The 19,097-nt window shown below is 41.6% G+C and overlaps 1 protein-coding gene across 4 annotated transcripts in view; it reads left to right on the forward strand.

Annotated features, from left to right (window-relative positions):
* Positions 1-19,097, forward strand: part of NaPi-III (Na[+]-dependent inorganic phosphate cotransporter type III) — a 428,747-nt gene that overhangs the window by 26,109 nt on the left and 383,541 nt on the right. The window contains exon 1 of one of the 4 annotated variants that reach the window (XM_067158238.2): positions 18,768-18,849. The exons of the other annotated variants lie outside the window; for them this stretch is intronic. The gene's annotated coding sequence lies outside the window, so the exon portion shown is untranslated. Of the gene's footprint in view, positions 1-18,767; positions 18,850-19,097 lie in introns of those variants that run through there. 4 annotated transcript variants of the gene reach the window in all.

Below are 19,097 nucleotides of genomic sequence, written 5' to 3' on the forward strand. Positions count from 1 at the left end.
CTGCAATTATTGGAGCGATCATTTAATGACTTCATTTTACGATTACTCAAAGCTGGCTGAACTTAGAGACCTATCAGTGTCTCATGATTCATCGGCAGGTAATTCCGGGGCGAATAAAACAAAAATGAAGCATATCGGTCGAGTAGAACGGACGGACGGATTTGCCAAAACTGCTTTTAGTAATATACAGATGTTATAAACATATGAAATAATTATGTAATACATAATTAACATGCTCTTGCTATATTGCAGTAAGAATGGCCTAACTTAAAACAATAACCACCACCTGTGGCCTGGTGCTGGTGACAACTTACAGTCGAGAGGATGAGGCTTAACCTAAGATTATTATTATTATTATTATTATTATTATTATTATTATTATTATTATTATTATTATTATTATTTACAATCTGCTTTACGTCGCACCGACACAGATACATCTTATGGCGATGATGAGACAGAAAAGGACTAGGAGTGGGAAGGAAGGGGCCATGGCCTTAATTAAGGTACAGCTATGTATGGAAATGGGAAACCACAGGACTGGCGACAGTGTGGTTGAAATCCACTGTTTTCCGAATTCAAGATGAAATCTAATGTTGGGAACTGCACAGATACCTTGTCCCCAAAGCAGAGGAAATAACTAATGAAGGTTCAAATCCCCGACACGGTCGAAAATCGAACCCAGGATCTTTGGACCAAACGAGATGGTCACTGAGCCGGCTTTCTTTAAATGTCAGGTGTATAGAAACACAGCATCCGTTGTCGACCGTCCAGGCATAAAACCGAACTGCTCCTTTGCCATACAGACCTACCCTCATATTCGCGTATCGATAACCCTTAATGGTGAGGAAATAAGCTTTGCTTCCCTGTAGTTGTGGTAATCTTCCCCATCCACTTTGCCGTTGTATATAGGAACAATTATACTGTGTCTCCATCTACCAGTTATTTCTTCCTGTAAAAGCACGAAGAAAACTTGCATAGTGTTACAAATATTACTCTTATTTATTTCAGGATGGCCCATACATGCACACATACACAAGTCTATTCAGCTATGAATCGCCACACTTACTAATTACTGTGTATTTTCAAGTCCCTCTTTCTTACGGCACAGCAGGTGGTCCAGCCCGTTGCTATACTCGTGGACGGTTAATTCTTACTTTCATTACCCGAAGTCCAGTCACCTCATAGAGCAGCTGTGTGTGGACTTCTGGGTCTGAACACAGGACTGCAGGCCATTCAACTGTTCGTTGGTTCCACTCCAGAGATGGTCACATATTCACATGCACTGAACAACCAAACAGCAACAGCTCAACAATATTCGACAGCAGGACGATACTTACAACAGCGAATATTAACACATTTCCATTTACCCTCACATTCACGATAGCGGCTCCTCTCGCTGACTCAAAATACACAAGCGCACAGTACTCTCAGGTAGTGCATGTCTTCCGTCCCGTCGTCTCTGGCCCACCTACTCGCTGGATTCTCCGACACCACAACAACAGCTCCTCGTTCAGACTTCGGTGGGACACTAGCAGCAGCCAACACCTCTGTCGCCCTCAGCCCAGTCATTGAACCCCAACACACTGAGTCTCGCTTTGACTTCACCACGGAGTCCATCACTGACCCCGAGTCCAGCACCAACTCTGACTACTCCACAACGGAGCCCAACACGGACTAGTCCGCGACTAGCCTCCCTTTTTATAGCTCGGGTGATTTGAGTCAGAATTTTCGCGAGGTGACTAGAGGCCGAACATTCCTCTTGAATCTTCAAGAAAGTCACTAAGCCGGCCGACGAGAACAACACACGGAAAGGCCGGCCCAACCCCACAAGCCGGCTGGGAAATCCTCGGTCGACTGAGTCACTAGTCCCTTCCTGGAAGAGCCGAAAGGGGGCTACCACGGGACTGGCACGTAACAATAGCATTTCTAGAGACACTCGTCTAATTCCATATCCGACAAATGTCTCGGTGGTAATAATTGCAACGTCTTACAGAAAAAAGTGGCTATCTTTTGGAGTGGTTTTGTACCATTTAGAAATGAACAATTCCTATAATGCCGGGCCAAACTTGCAAACCCGGCAAAATGTATGCAATTTGATGCTAGCTCCAGAGGTTCTAGGGGAGGCGTTATGTTCTGTGTGAGAGTTCGTGGTAATGACTTGTTGGCCGCTACTGTAAATACTGAGTGATATTAGTGAAGTAGAAATGTTACATTTTAATACAGATCCTGTTTTTCTTTCAAATTAATACACATGAGACTGAACCATTCCCGAGGTTCGGTGCCCTCGATCCCAGACCATCAAATTGGTAACTGGGCCAAGCACGAGCACGTTATGTAAAGGGATTTCAAATTGTATACTGTATTTGCCTCCACTAAAATTGTGTAGAACAGTGAAAGCTTGTCGTGCGACAGCAAATAAGAAGGGGGCAGTTGGATCTTCAAAGGGATTTAATACCACTTCTCTGGAAGATCCGCTTGTCAACATTGCATCACTGAGTGTGTCTGTTCAAGTTTTGTGAAGTATTTATGATGCTAGTGAGCAGCGTACAAGCATGTCAGATGCTCTGGCCATAAATAAAAACTTCCTCTTAGTTTTTCAAAATAAGCAAATTGCAGTGATTGAGGCAAATGACCGATCGAAAAGAGGCTACGTTTCATCATCATCTACTAAAGGCAATGCGTTGTCGCTGTACCCACATCTGACGATCCTCTGCTAGCTTCTTCATGTTGTATGAATCACACGCCAGTTCACCGATGGAGTTCCTGATGTATGACATCCTTGGTCGTCCCCTGGGTCACTTTCTCAGTACTTTACCTTCAGTGATGGTTTGGAGAAGAGTCATGTCCCAGAACGCGTCCAAGGAACTTTGTTTTCCTCTTTTTTTATCGTATTTAATAAACATCGATCCTTTTTTTACGTTCTTTAAAACAAGGTCATTTGTTTTTTATCTACTCAGAGTTTAGCTGCAGGATATTGGGATTAATTCCTGTAATAGCGGAAGTGGAGTAAATTAAAATATGTACATTACAATCGAAGTGCCTAGAAATGTTTTCTGCTAAATATATAAAAACAAGTTTTTAATTTCTGTGAAAATACTTTGAACTCAAGGATTCGTTAGGGCGCTGAACGGGTGACAGGAGAGGGACTCTCCCGCTGGGTTTTAGTGCACAATTCTGACTTCAGATGAGATGGAAGACAAACACTCGAACTCTTACTAGCGGATGACGAGAATACTGCTGGCTGTTATCGCCATTCGCTTTATGTGCGAGAGTAGATTAATCGAGGGGTTTTCAGTGTCCTTTTCGGCTTGATAAATTTATTTTTAATTCTTTTTATTTAAAAAAATATTTTCAAATTCCTCCGTTTGATAAATAGCTCTACATTTATGTCAATTTCTGTTTCCACTTACATTGTTCATAGAAGATGGTTACCTAATTGTACTTCCTCTTAAACAACAATCACCATTAGACAGTCGTATTTGCAGGTGGCCGATGAGAGAGACGGCAATTATCATGCAAATAAATAAAAAGTGATTCACTGAATATATATTTACGGTTGTTATGTTGTTGGTATTACGAGGACTGTTTCTGTATTAGTGGTAACACCGTTATATGTACACTATCTACCAAAAACTAATTGGGTACCTGTCCACAGTGTTTGTTCAATAGTTAGAACCTGCTAGAACAGCAGCCGCCCTGTCCGGCATGGTCTTGACATTCCTCTTGCAACATTCCGAGAGTTGGACTGTGGATTTTGGCCGCTCACCCTGCGGTCCGATTCGTCCCAATGATGTTCTATTGGATTGAGGTCGGGATTCTGAGTGAACTAGTGCAATCGGCGAGCATGTTGAGGCGTAATACTGGTGCAGTAGTAGCCCCCGAAACATGGCATCTAGCATTGTCATCCTGGAAGTAATAACAGTCGGTTCTGTAAAAGATTCACGATGTTGGGGGTATTTCATTATCCAGGATGTTACATTATGTCTGTGTGTTCGTACTGCCCTGGATAAGCACGAGCAATCCCACGCCGAAGTACGTGAAACAGTCCAACATCATCACTCTACCACTTCCGATTGGTTGGTACTGTACACTCCGGCAGAAGCCGCTCCAGGGGTAGACGTCACACCAGTACATCTCAATCAGACCGAAATAATGAGAATCTAGATTCATATCTCCATAGAACCGATTTCCACTGCTCCATTGTCCTGTTGCGACGGTCCAACCTGATTCGCTGAGCTATTGTCGTTCGTGTTATGGGGCTTAGTGTGCCACTGCTCTTCTGGAATATCCCAGTTGTTGGGCTTCTGTACGTAATCTTCAAATGGAAACATATATTCCCGTTGCTGCATGAAACGCCTGGTGGATAGTATCCATCGACTGTGCCCCATTTTTTGACAATATCAAGTTTCAAAGTTCTGCGATTTGTCTGTCAAAATTTTAGGTCGCCCAGAACGTTCGCCGTTGGCACAATGCCCATTCCCCTTCCATTCACGCAGGACGAGTGCTACTGTTGATTTGGGCCTGTTTAACTTCACTGCAAGCACTCTACCAGATCCATCTCCTTGTCAGCTGGTTCTCGTACGTCCACAAGCATATATGGGCCACACCAGTCAACATATGTACTTAATTAGCAACCATTATGAGTTGACTTGTTGGTAGATGGTGGAAGACTGAACTAGTGTTTCTTCCGTATACATACGTTAGGGTGCTATCCAACCCAAACTATCTCACAGTATATTAAAGTCAAAAGAGCGTCAGAACCCCATCATTGTGAAGGTGACGATTCTCGTGTACGACTGTATTAGCGTTATCTTCATGCATAACGTATCCCAAGGACAGACCGTGAATGCGCACATCTCCGGGACATTTCCGTGTCCCTCCTTTCCGATATGAAGTTTTCACGACTGTTCTCACACTTCATTTCCGTGCAGAAAACTTGGTAGTTAAGTGTTCCATGACAAACTGCCAAGGATAACTATAATCTTGGATGAAGAGGAGGAATAAACGAAGCAGCAGTGGGTTAAACCCATATTAAAACACACAAGCTTAAAAGAAGATTTTGAAGTTCTTGATGGATGACGAAATGAAACGAACTGAAATACCTTCAGTGTTCTGTTGAAGACAATGGAACAAAGGAGGACACTTTCTGGAGGCCTGCAATTGTACCGGCAGTATGTCTATGTTAGGTCTGTTTAAATTATGTTAAAATAAAATAGGTACCTCGCTGAAGTGAATAACGTTCATGTTCATGATGTTTTATTAACAGAAATATACACAAGTCAAATATTTTGTAAAATGTGCAAATGTAAAATTTAGAGAAAATTGAAGGAAAAAATGTATTTGAAACAACAGAAAAAAATGAAATTATGAATGTTCTTGGATATTAGGTACCTTTCATGTTACTGAGCTGAATTCTACCCAAATTCTGGTAAACGCACACAGATAACCGCAGCACGGGAAGGAAAGAGAGAAATCACGTCCGCAAGAAAATACCGTTGGCGAGCGAATACGTTTTGCTGGCATAGATCACAGAGTAGCACAGAACGTCACGGCGAATGCCGTCATCGGATGTGTTGGAACTTCGTTTACAAGGCGATGATATTTCATTTTATCGGAAGGCGCCGTCACGTTACGGATGGCGCCGTCATGTCCTGAAGATGTGTGAATCGACCTGTTTATTTTGGAACATCCCTGCGACCAGCGTTGCGCAAGAAGCGATGACACTTTTCCAGACGCCTCACATCATTTTGATTGGGGCTGGGAAGTGCACTTATCATCCCCCATACTCTCCCGACTTAAGCCCCTGTGATTTTGACTTGATACCGAAGATGAAGGGACCGCTGTTTACCGAAGTTCTGCAGGTTCACATCCGCTCCGTTCACATCATCCTGAGAACAGAGGAAGACGATGATGATGATAATAATAATAATAATAATAATAATAATAATAATAATAATAATAATAATAATAATAATAATAAACTGCGAATAAATGTGGTGCATAACTGACCAAATATCACTCTATGGGACCACATTTAGTTCAAATATTCAGTCAACTTATGAAACAAAAGTACAGATGGAATAACTGAATTGGTACATAACAACCTGCAGAAGTTTCAGCTGCCCAGCTCTCTTCTTGTGGACGTCTATAGGTGGGCCGGCGTAATGTTGCACATGACAGCTGCGCACAATGTTGGTCACACTGCAATGGCGCACGAAGCGATGTTGCCGCCACAACAACAGCTGATTGCACGACACGTGAGTTTTTAAAAACGTGGGAGAAATTATTTTAATGTCATCGCGATGATACACAATACAAATGAAATCGGCCGACAGAAATCGAACTTTCAACACACCGATTAAGTTTACAATAAAATACTTCATCACACAAAATGATACGAGATACATATACTACGAAGTTGTTATCATCGCGATGTTAGAAAATACGGAAGAAAACGGACGACAAGATTCTCACTTTAAATACACCAATAACTGTTAGAATAATATACACCGGTGCCAACACAAAGGGTTTCAAGTAAAATCTATAAAATTTACGAAAATTCAGAAACCTTATTTTCATACCTGATTCATACAGGGCGTAGAGGCGCGCGGCGGGAGATAGTAGGTTCGAATCCCACTATCGGCAGCCCTGAAGATGGTTTTCCGTGGTTTCCCATTTTCACACCAGGCAAATGCTGGGGCTGTACCTTAATTAAGGCCACGGCCGCTTCCTTCCAACTCCTAGGCCTTTCCTATCCCATCGTCGCCATAAGACCTATCTGTGTCGGTGCGACGTAAAGCCCCTAGCAAAAAAAAAAAAAAAAGATTCATACAGGTAGAGGCTCGATAACCTCCAGATCACTGCTATCACTACCGTCGCCTTCGTTGTTATTGTCATCATCGCCTGGGCAGATCATCAACTCCTGACAGTCACTGATGATGCCATGTATTGCCATTGCCGAGTTAATGAATGTTGCGACATGGCTAACTTTCTTCATCCACAAAGCCGCATCCATTCGAGCAGTACTCTCCCGGAACAGTCCTTCCACTTCAGTAATTGTGAAGGACTTGTTATTAGTGCGTGCGTAATGTTTTACTTCACCCCATACCGTACCAACTCAATGAGGTTGGAGTGACAGTGGTACGGCGGCAACCTAATAACCTCGTGCCCTTGTTCCTTCGCTACCTCGTCGACTAATTTAGTCATACACACATGCGCTGGGATATTTCTTTCCTACCGCCATTCCACTAAGGGTTGATTCACACTATGGGTACGATCACAGTCTGATCACAAACAGTAGGTATTCACATTAGACGAGCAGCGTAGGCCGGCCATACACGTTGTGGTGTACCTGTACAGTTGACCTGCGCAGGTAAACCGGAGCGTGGGTGGCACCTACGTTCGATGAACCTGCACAGGTGGCCAGACCTGTACAGGCGAGCCAGGAAGAATCGAAAAACAATTCCGTTACCTGCGCAGTTGAACATAACTGCACGTCTGTGTGATTCACCCAAGACCTGCACAGGTTTCAGCTCAGTTAAAGCAGGACAAGCGCAGGAAGAGGGTCTTGAGTTCTGTTTATTTGTTCTTACAAAACCACTCGGTTTGTTTTGTTCTGTAATTTCTTTTTGGTTACCGGTGATTTTTTTGTTTTGTTTTGATAGAATACTATACGAAACATGTCAAACCGTAAGCGAACTCAAGTTTTAGAGGAGTTTATCGAGTTGTACAAATCTGAACCTTGTCTGTGACGTGTGAAGAGCAAGGAGTATCACAATCGTGCACTGAGAGATGCCGCTTATACAAAATTATTGACAAAGTTGAAGGAATCCGAGAGGTCAACTGATGGGCAAACCGTACCGTGTATGAGGTCGTCGCCTGTACAGGTAAACCTCTCCGGTACGCCGCAACGTGTATGGCCGGCCTAAGGGCAAGCTCCGGTCTTGACCACTCAGTTGAGACCAGGCCGTTGTTGCAGTACAATGTCAGGCGAGTTCTCTACAAGAGAGTTGGCAGTTATTGCGATTGCGCTGGATGAAGAACAAGAAGAAGAAAGATTCGTTTGTTTCCTGGAGTGCTGTGAAACAAGTCGCTATCAGCCCCGTTTCCCCAGTCCCTTTTTCCTTCTGTTCTTGGAGGCGAACACATGTCTGAATGAAATGAAATGGCGTATGGCTTTTAGTGCCGGGAGTGTCCAAGGACATGTTCGGCTCGCCAGATGCAGGTCTTTCGATTTGACACTCGTAGGTGACCTGCGCGTCGTGATGAGAATGAAATGATGAAGACGACACATACACCCAGCCCCTGTGCCAGTGAAATTAACCAATGATGGTTAAAATTCCCGATCCTGCCGGGAATCGAACCCGGGACCTCTGTGACCAAAGGCCAGCACGCTAACCATTTAGCCATGGAGCCGGACACCTGTCTGAATAGCAGTACGCTTTGCAAGCCCTAATGTTTGACATATGCGTTCCACACCATGATCTGCAAGAACAGATAGACGGTATACAAGCGTACGAATTTCCTCTCCCTCTCGTAAAACTCACGAGTTCTCCACACTAATTCTAATGCCTGACTGTTAAGGGCCACTCCACCGCGCAAAGATTTATCACTTCGTGGTTCTCATAACTATGTTGTCGTTTCCGTGACATCGTACTGCATTCGTCAAAATAAAATTTCACAATTATCTTACAAAGAAAACAAAACTTTCACAAACGCGCAAATCACACCTCACCACGTGCTAGCGACGACAGACGAAACGGCAACACTTCAATACGGTCACTGCATTCGTGAGGTACAGGCCGTTCTGTAGCTCCGATGACGTCACGCAAAGAGGCGAACTGTTTCCTCCGTCCGACTCGTGCAATGCAAGGACATGATAGGTCTGTGCCTTGTAATTATGAAATATTCACAAATGTTGTATTAATATAACAGGTGAGATCACGAACACCTGCAATCGCAGCATAATTCGTAAGTCAGGTCTTTGCAGTTTTAGGAGAAGTAGGTTTGAAGTACGATCTACGCGGTCAAAGCTTGAGTGTTTTACTCGTCAATGTACCCAACAAATACACCTTAATACAAATATTAACAAAAACGTATAATAATAATAATAATAATAATAATAATAATAATAATAATAATAATAATAATACCGAGCTCGATAGCTGCAGTCGCTTAAGTGCGGCCAGTATCCAGTAATCGGGAGATAGTGGGTTCGAGTCCCACTGTCGGCAGCCTTGAAGATGGTTTTCCGTGGTTTCCCATTTTCACACCAGGCAAATGCCGGGGCTGTACCATAATTAAAGCCACGGCCGCTTCCTTCCAACTCCTAGGCCTTTCCTATCCCATCATCGCCGTAAGACCTATCTGTGTCAGTGCGACGTAAAGCAAATAGCAAAATAATAATAATAATAATAATAATAATAATAATAATAATAATAATAATAATAATCGACTTTCTCCATACATCTAGATGGCCATAAATACAGTAGCTTTCTTGTTTGTTTTTCTTGACACTTCTGGTACTATCCTTCGAAGAATTTCTTTGACACCCTTCTTCTACACAAGCATTTGTATCCCTTTTGTTTAGGAATAACCCATGTTTTACAAAATATGAATGCACTGACCAGCAAGGTCTGTTAGTTACTTCCCACATTCACGGAAATTGTCGAGGAATTGTTTTTACCCGTATTAATTTTGGGGAGAAAATGCAGAGCATACTCAACATTACTAACCCGAGAATTAATCATACGTAGGTTCGATTGGTTACTGTCCACTTTTATGCTTGTTCTGTATCAGCAATAAAACGCCCTGCTGTAAAGATGTGTAACAAGAAAGTCATAAGCAGAACTCGTCATCAGCTCGGGAAAATGAGTGAAACATACTCCTTTATTCTTCGTAAGAGGTAATTTTGCGCGTGGGATTTTCGTTTTCCATAAAGGCAACCTGCCCTCATACGTATAAAATGAAAATATTAATGTATATTTACTAGTAGGCTATAGTTGTATTTTCGCCGTGGTACGCACAAATTCCACGAGAAGTATTACGCCTCTTGAATTTATATTACTCCCACGAGAAGATACCATACCTAACATAAACTGTGAGGTCTCATTATCTTAATAACAGCTGTTAAGGTATTGATGTGATAAATTTAAAGAACAAACATGCAATATACTTAAATATAAAGTTCTGTCTTTCAAGAATCGCAATTATCCAAAAAATGCCCCCAATCCTTATAATTTTCATTCACAAGTACAATTTGTAACATTCGCTTAGCTCGCCTCAGTTGATCAGCTGATGGGCTTGGCGCGCTTTCTGCAGTACGGCCACGAAGGCATTGATACAGTAGTCAAGCTAGATATAGATGGCAGCACTATACCACCCATATTGCCAACAATCAACTGAAAATAGTTCGTATGTATTTTGTGGCTCGCTTAAACCACATATTTTTTTAATGCTCATATTTGTCTAAGCAAATAAAATATAAGCACTATACAGAATGAAGTACGAATTAACATGAATAAAATGCGTAACTGTATCCGACATAAAAAGTACGGTAGTTGATTGGTGATTCTGATTGACGGGTAACGTTCTTCATTTCATTTTTGTAGTGGTGCCAACATGAATTACAGCTGTCAAGTGCAACCTTTTGCCGGCCCACCTATAGCACCTGCAAGTTCCTCAACGAAAGTTCAACTAGAATTAAGAAAATATCCTGAGATCTAGCTGTTTTGGTAGTGGTTTAACGTTGCACTGCCTTCACTCAGCCTACACCAAAAATGAGTACGAGGTTAATTCCTGGAGGTAAAGAGCTAACCACACCATTACATCAAGTGCCGAGGTAACGGATAATGGATGCCTTTGGCTTCCACCCTTCTAAGGGCTGCCATGGCCTTTACGGAGATGACTTTGGCCGGGTAGAGTGGCTCGGACGGTTGAGACGCTGGCATTCCGTCCTTAACTTAGCAGGTTCGATCCTGGCTCAGTCCGGTGGTATTTGAAGGTGCTCAAATACGTCAGCCTCGTGTCGGTATATTTACTGGCACATAAAATAATTTCTGTGGGACTAAATTCCGGCACCTCGGTGTCTCCAAAAAACCGTAGTAGTTAGTGGGACGTTAACCCAATGAACATCGAAGGTTTTCGGCGACGCAAGGTTGGGAAAGGCTTAGCACTGGAAAGGAAGCGGCCATGGCGTTAATTGAGGTACAGCTCCAACATTTGACTGGTGTAAAGATGGGAAACCACGGAAAACTATCTTCAGGGCTTCCGACGATGGGATGCCCCGAATGAAGCTCACGGCTATGAGACTCTAACCGCACTGAGCGTGTTTGCGGCGGTAGTGCAGTCAACTAACAGTGTAATGCTAATTTTGAAGCTTAGGGCATTGCAGGCCATCACATTTTGTTTTCTTCAAACCGTGCCTGCGCACAATTTCACTATTCCTTTTTCCCTAATTCTTCGAGTAATCATTCCTTCGATAGTAGGGTTACCATATTGTGAAAACCCAAAATGAGGATACCCTCAATGGGATTGATCAACACGCTCTTAGGACTGTCGAATCCCGCATGGAACGTCATTAGTTCAATGTTATGTTGTCAAATAGCTATATTTACATAACAAACAAAATTTATAAAAAAAATACATCGCACATACTGTCCCTACACTTTAGAGCCCGTGTCCCTTGGATTTTTCTCACTGGACTGAAACATTTTAAACAGTTTCTTTTGTTGACACAAATAGGCTATTTGAAATCGTTTTTTGCAATTCAGATGTGTAAAATTAAATGTCACCATTTTATAGGATCAACTATTAGTCTATTTCTCTCCTTTGTCCACTGTGCCTCTGTTAAGAACAACCTCTCAACACAAGCGTTAGGGCCTGGCAGTGGAAAGAAGAACTGTGGAATTTTAAGTAATTCACTAAATTGTTCTTCACTAGTACACGACTATACAGCTATCACAGAAAGATCGATACATCGATTTAAGCAATGTAAATCTATTTTCGATTTTACTAACATAACACATCGATTGTAAACGAATAACAAACAGTGTAATTCAATCATCTATATTTTTAAAAAAATAACTTGTTGACGGTACGAGATGAAAATCAAATCAAAAGATTTTACTTCCCAAAAATAAAAAATGCGGACGTATGGTAACTCCGTTCGATAGTCTTCATTTTCACTTTTTACGACAAGCAGGGGATACCATGTATGCCCCAGAAATAAGAGAGAAACACAACTGCGTCTCTTAGATGCAACAGAGCCAAATGGCGTTCAAGGATCCATCAAGTGGACGCTGCTTCTGCAGGACATGAAGAAGTGGAGGTAAATGTGGCATCTGTGTACAAAATGTATGACCTATATTAGAAAACTAAGTTTCATGTTAATGGTAGCGCTAATGTTTAAGTTAATGTAATTTGTATTTGTCGAAGTATATTTGTGGTGCTAATATTGTGGTTTAAGTTTTGTGAAGAATATTATAAATAAAATTAAACTTTATTGGTTTATAGGTCTAGCCTATAATTGTACAAAATTATCAGATATTCGGCTCCTTTCAAAATCTAAACCTGTAAATAACTTGTCCGCTATTCACGCATTGGAATGGGTCAGCCGAACTCTTGTTTTTTTTCTTTTTACAGCGGTTTTCATTAATCCGCCACGGAGCTCGTTTGGCCTTCTCGCAAGACAAGGGAATTTTAAAGTTTCATAGCCCTAAACAAACTTTCGTTTTTTTAAAAATCGATTCTTTCGTTCTTTCTCTTAGACCGAGCTCAATAGCTGCAGTGGCTTAAGTGCGGCTAGTGTCCAGTATTCGGGAGATAGTGGGTTCGAACCCCACTGTCGGCAGCCCTGAAGATGGTCTTCCGTGGTTTCCCATTTTACACCAAGCAAATATTTGGGCTGTGCCTTAATTAAGGCCATGGCCGCTTCCTTCCCACTCCCAGCCCTTTCCTGTCCCATCGTCGCCATATGATCTATCTGTGTCGGTGCGACGTAAAGCAAGTTTTAAAAAAAGCCTTTCTCTTAGAATTGATCATTATCTGGTTGTACATCCCTTTAAGACTTTAATCACTATCATTTTGATAACTGGCTTGGGCTGAGGTAAGTTATACTGACAATTAACGTAAATATTGCATAACGCGTTCGATAGTGTACCACTGTACAGGTACGTGCTATTGACAGAGCGGGTAGAGATAAGAATGTATGAGTAGTTTTAATTAATTTACAACCGTGAGGTTATCTCACAGTCATCCTTGTTCAAACAGCATCCTATGACACCTAACCTTGTTTGCATTTGGTCACGCTTTTAGCACGCCTCTTTTATGATGTTGCTTCATCTATAAGGAAGAATTTCAATATCCTGTCGCTCATCCATTGAAATGATTCTCCATCTTCTTCCTGGGATTAGCACATTTTTACGACAGTGTGGAGGGAAGTCTAAACTATTGCGTGTTTCTGTGCAGTTTTGTGGTGTGATGTATTGTGTGTAGATGAAGAGGAGTTTGTTGAGACATACAAGAACATCCAGTTCCCGAATCATAGGAATTACGCAGACCACCCGGCCTGGAATCGAACCGAAGGCCAGTACGCTGACCAATCAGCCAAGGAGCTGGACAAGTATCGTGATAGTGAATCTTGTATATTAGCATGTACCCGCGTTCGAGATCCTCGTGTATACTCCCTACACGAAGGGTACAACGTTACTCTTTCTCGCCTTAGTACTGAATGTAGTGATTTTTACTTATTTTCTAACTGTTGGGTTCGATGCAGTGTCGTTAACCATACCGTTTAGGAACCCTACTTGCCGATACGACGTCTTACTGTTAATGTGGCACGTTGGCACTATACAGTCATGGTCGCCCGCAGGATCTTTTCCAGGGGGGGGGGGGCACATTAACAATTTTCTTGAATATAAAACCAATATAACGTCAGCAACATTAAATTGTTTACAAAAATTTCCAGTTATAACAGATGCTAGATGACTGTCAGTAAGTTCAGTTTATGAAATAATCTGGTATGATATTAAACAATTGATCATCAACATTTTTAGAATTCCCTTGCGGGCGCCCATGTATACAGTCATGGTTTATTTCGTGATTTACGACAATTGCGTATTGCCCCTGCCGTATTGTTAAAATCACTAGTGTTACACTTGTGGGTATAATTAAACCATATTTTCTTTTTCTTTGGGATTGTAAATCTGTTTGAGTAATACCGGGTAAGTAGAATTGTGACGTGTTCGAATAATGCATTTACTAACGTAGTTGGTGTGAAATGACGATCGCAGCATTTTATAAATTACGGTTTTATTTTGTCCAGTAGAATTCGATTAGGATGTTTAAGAAGCAAGTAGAATCTGCAAGAACTACTCCGAAAAGGAAAGCAACATTATCTCCTCTCTGTTCAAATGGAAGGAAATTCCGTTATCAACCTAACCTAACCTTGTCACGACTTTGGTAGGCTACGGTTTGCAGAATTAGCCTTTGTGTATTCCTTTTGACGGTAAATGCACATGTAATAGGCCTATATTTTCTTGTGTGTATTATCAGCGTGGTTGCTCTTCAGTCTGAGAAACAATAGCAAAGTTCAAAAAGGCAAACACCGAAGAATACGATTACAGTAATGCGTATATCAAATAAATGCAGAGATATATAACATTAAATTGAGTGAGGGTGAGAGAGAGTGTGTATCCTCGTTAAGCTTGAAAACCGACTTAATTATGAATATCTTGATTGATCATTTATTATCATTTACTTGGTCAAGGGAACCTCCATTATTGATACTTACATTGAGTTTAGTTTGTTGATGGTTGTGTCCCGTGATTTCAATATAACTAGTCATGTTGGCAGTGGTGATGAGCCGTTGAAGAAAGAGAATAGGGCGGCGATAATTGCCTTTTAGTGTATAGTCTTACGTGAAGAGTACTATAGGGCGCCAAGCCAACGCCTACCGGCCATTTCCCATCTACTTGTAAAGTAAAACCTGCCGTTGTTGCTGCTTCTGCTCGATGTACATGTCGAACGAACATAGACGGCTTTCTCTAATCTTTTCAGCGATTTCAGTGATTGGTGTCGCTCCATATCGCCTACGAACTTAAAATCATTGGTGGCGTGATGCATGAAGTGTCAGGCCAGATGTCTTCTTAAGATGAGGGCTAGTATTCAGGGTAAATGGGTGGACTACTCAGTACAATACGGTATACTTTCGACTTACAGAGTACACCAGCCATTTGAGCCATTCACTGCTCAAGCACTTAGGGATTTCAGCAGTAAATGGGGAGCCAAGGTACGTAAATATCCTTGTCATTGGCAGGCCAGTGCCATTGATGTTGATGGTATCCAAATCACTTGGATCTGTAGTCAGATATTCTGTTTTATTTACAACGAGGCTTCTGCAAAGTGGTTGTGTCATGCTTCGACTTGATGTTAAAGTTTAGTTTTATCTTCAGAGGCCGTACGTAAGAGGAGCCTGAAATTGTATGGCCATGTCTATAGAATGGACAGCGACAGACTCACCAAGGGCTAGGAGTGGGAAGGAAGCGACCGTGGCCTTACTTGAGGTACAACCCCACCATTTGCCTGTTGTGAAAATAGGAAACGGCGGAAAACCATCTTCAGGGCTGCCGACAGTGGGGTTCGAACTCACTATCTCCCGAATGCAAGATGATAGCTACGTGACCCATACCGCTCAGCCACTTACTCGGTTGGACTGTAAGTTAGAGACCCCCCCTCCCCACTAATTTTCAAAATCCGGCCTCTCTGGCGAGAGGGCTGATTTGTGATGAACCCGCACGGAAACAGGAAAATCACCCGATAATCCCGCAGCTGGTTGTAGAGCATTGTGATGCATTCTATTAGGAAGTTGAAATACAGTAATTACTGACAGTACCTTATGTGCATGTTGGAGAAGTTGCTGTGTATGTTCAATCATTAACATGATATTAAAAAAATCTTAAAACTTCTGATTGAATTATGAAGACTGGAGAAACATTCTTAAAACTAACCACTCATGAAAACCAGTGACGGCTGCTGGTACCTGAAGCTGGGTGTTGCACCAAATTTTTCATTGTCACATTTTTATATGAGAAGCTTACAGAAATAAGAAGAAACTCTACTATCGTTAAGCAATGAACTACATTTCTATTAAAAGTGAAATATATGCGGCAATTAAAACGCAGGAGATAAGAGGCTAATTTTATAGTATAACCAGGACGAATAGAAATGAATAGTGTGACGACTCCCTCTGAATCACATGTTAACAGACACGGTGTACATGTTCTCCGCCACCCGCAGCGCTGCTGTCGATAAAAAAGTTCAAGTTCTCGCGCTTTTTGTCGGCTTAATGTGGAAGTGTGTGAATAGTTTGTGGTCTTATTCGGTAGTTTTTTACATTCTCCAGTTTTATACGTGCAAAATATCTGATGTTAACTATCCGTGAACTAAAAAGTGAAAAAAAAGGTTAAGCATTTGAGAAGTAGGACTTATACTTTGGCATATGCTTCAATTTACTACCGCATGTGAATATGCCTATAACTTCCTATGTCTCGGGTTGCAAGTTAGGTTACGATAAACATTCGAAAGAAAAACGGCATTTTTGTTTCACCCCCAAAAGATCCCACTCTGTTCTCAAAGTGGTCGAAGGCTATCCCACGTCAAGATTTGCCTTTGATTGATAGTACCCTTAACATCATTTTTCAGTCACATTAGAGCCATGGCAAAAGTTGTCAAAGAAAATGCCAAAATCATAAGTACAGCTCAGGAAACAAAAGTACAGCAAGCTTACCTTTGATCAGCCACCATTATCAATTTGGGAAGATGAACAAATAGCTGCTTTCACCAGTTCAAAAATCAGTGTTATTCATTACTTCTGTGGGGATATTGTTAAACATGCAAGCAAAGTGACAGGCTGTTGCAGCATGTGCTCTGCAAATCAATACAGAGGAAGCAAAAGGCAGTTGGTTTTCTGCCGTAACAAGTCTAGAAGAATATTGTAACGCTAATTAATGAACGTTAATATTGCAACGCATCCAACTAGCTCAATCGAATGAATATTATTTATGTTCTCGCCTGTAGAGGAAGTTGTGAGAAATCTTAGTGTACAAGAAGCATTATGGCGAGAAATATTTCAAGAATGCCTGGATAATTTACCTCCAATTACTGTTTCTCATCGACTTGGGTGCTGTACTGTACTGTGCTGAACATGCTCAGGACTTGGTAAGAAAAATAATTTTCCAGTACATACGATGCCGACTTTTTCCGAATAAAAGAAATAAGCAAACAAATGCAAGCTCATATGACCGCAAAACATACCCGGAAAATGTCCAAGGTGCCCAGTTAACTGACTGATGGGGCGAAGTGCTGGTAAGATTCAAGCTGAGCATGTTAAGATATAAATATAATTAGTTATGTAGGAATTAAATGTGTATGACATACCGATACATAACAATCATGTGGGTGCCTGCAGAGTTTTAATATCTTTATATTACGTAGCATGTACACTAACAGTTGAACATGTGTTTTTAAGGTTATAATTGATAATTGCAACTTAGTTTGATTTCGTGGTGAGTCCGACTCGTTGGCTGAATGGTCAGCGTACTGGCCTTCGGTTCAGAGGGTCCCGGGTTCGATTCCCGGCCGGGTCGGGGATTTTAATCGCTTATGATTAATTCTTCTGGCTCGGGGACTGGGTGTATATGTCCGTCCCAACACTCTCCTCATCATATTCAGACAACACACTACACTACCAACCACCACAGAAACACGCAATAGTGCTTACATCCCTCCATAGAGGGTTGGCGTCAGGAAGGGCATCCGGCCGTAAAACAGGGCCAAATCCACATGTGCGACGCAGTTCGCACCCGCGACCCCACAGGTGTGGGAAAAAGCGGCAGGAAAAGAAGAAGAAGAAGTTTGATTTCGTGGTGAATTAATGAAATATCACTTAGCTTTATAGACACATACACGTTTGAGATTCATCAACCAGCAGAAGTCGTCACACTATGCATTTCTATTCGTCCTGGTATAATTACATTTATTCATCTCTGCAGAGTGGTGCAATCTAACGGGGACATTCAGAGTTGTTACTGGATAGGGGGTTTGCTGGTCCTGTGCAACACCCAAGGACCGATACTGGTGAACGGGCTACCTCATGCAGCGTACAGGCTTAAGCTTACAGCTTGGGGGTACCGTAGGATAGCAAACCCCCTGAGTCTGATTCGAAGCCGGCAGTGTTTGTTGGTGCATTACGAAGCATTAATACATCGAGCGACCAAAGATTGTTGATTTTAACATATTGAGAATATATGTTAGGTTTATTAAAGTAAAAAAAAAAAAAAAGAAGTAAAACGACATATTAAGTGTAAAATTATTGGGAGTTGCGCAACATTGTAACAATACCGCACACCGCCCGTGGCAGAAACTCAAAATCAAATGCAGTCTGTAGGTTTTAAGCACTTTAAATATGAGCAAAGTACCTCAAAATCATAAATCAATATTGTCAGGATAGGCGTTCGGAGCTCTCGATTTTGTCGAAGTTTTAAACTAGTAGCAGGTCTCTTAGGCAGTGACATTTCCGTACGCCTGAATAAAACACTTAAATGAGCTTTATTAAGAAGTGAAGTAGTATTAGAGCAGGTTAAACCCAAGATTATGTTGTTGAGTCTAGCTGGATGATGGACACTTGGTTCTGTGTTTTATCTGCAAGATGAACTGGGAGAGGAGTAGTGGGAGCAAGTCACGGTGACGTTAGCACATTTTGGAGGCGTGGCTCCGAGGTATTAAAGCGGTTACCATGGTGAACACGCGTCACTTTGCAAGTCGTTTGCATCAGGCATAAGACATCAGGTAAGTGGCTCCAAATCAATCTTCTGCTCAAATGATCTGTATCGTCCGTGTTTATTATTATTATTATTATTATTATTATTATTATTATTATTATTATTATTATTATTATTATTATTATTATTATTATTATTATTATTATAATCTCTGAAAGCACAGTCAGACCAACTGTTAACAATCATCGAATCTGTACTACAAACCAGTTTACGAATTTGTTCTATAGTCTAAACTATCTTATCCGAATTTGTACA

The sequence above is a fragment of the Anabrus simplex genome, chromosome 14 (assembly GCF_040414725.1).
Source record: "Anabrus simplex isolate iqAnaSimp1 chromosome 14, ASM4041472v1, whole genome shotgun sequence".
Taxonomy (NCBI): Eukaryota; Metazoa; Arthropoda; class Insecta; order Orthoptera; family Tettigoniidae; genus Anabrus; species Anabrus simplex.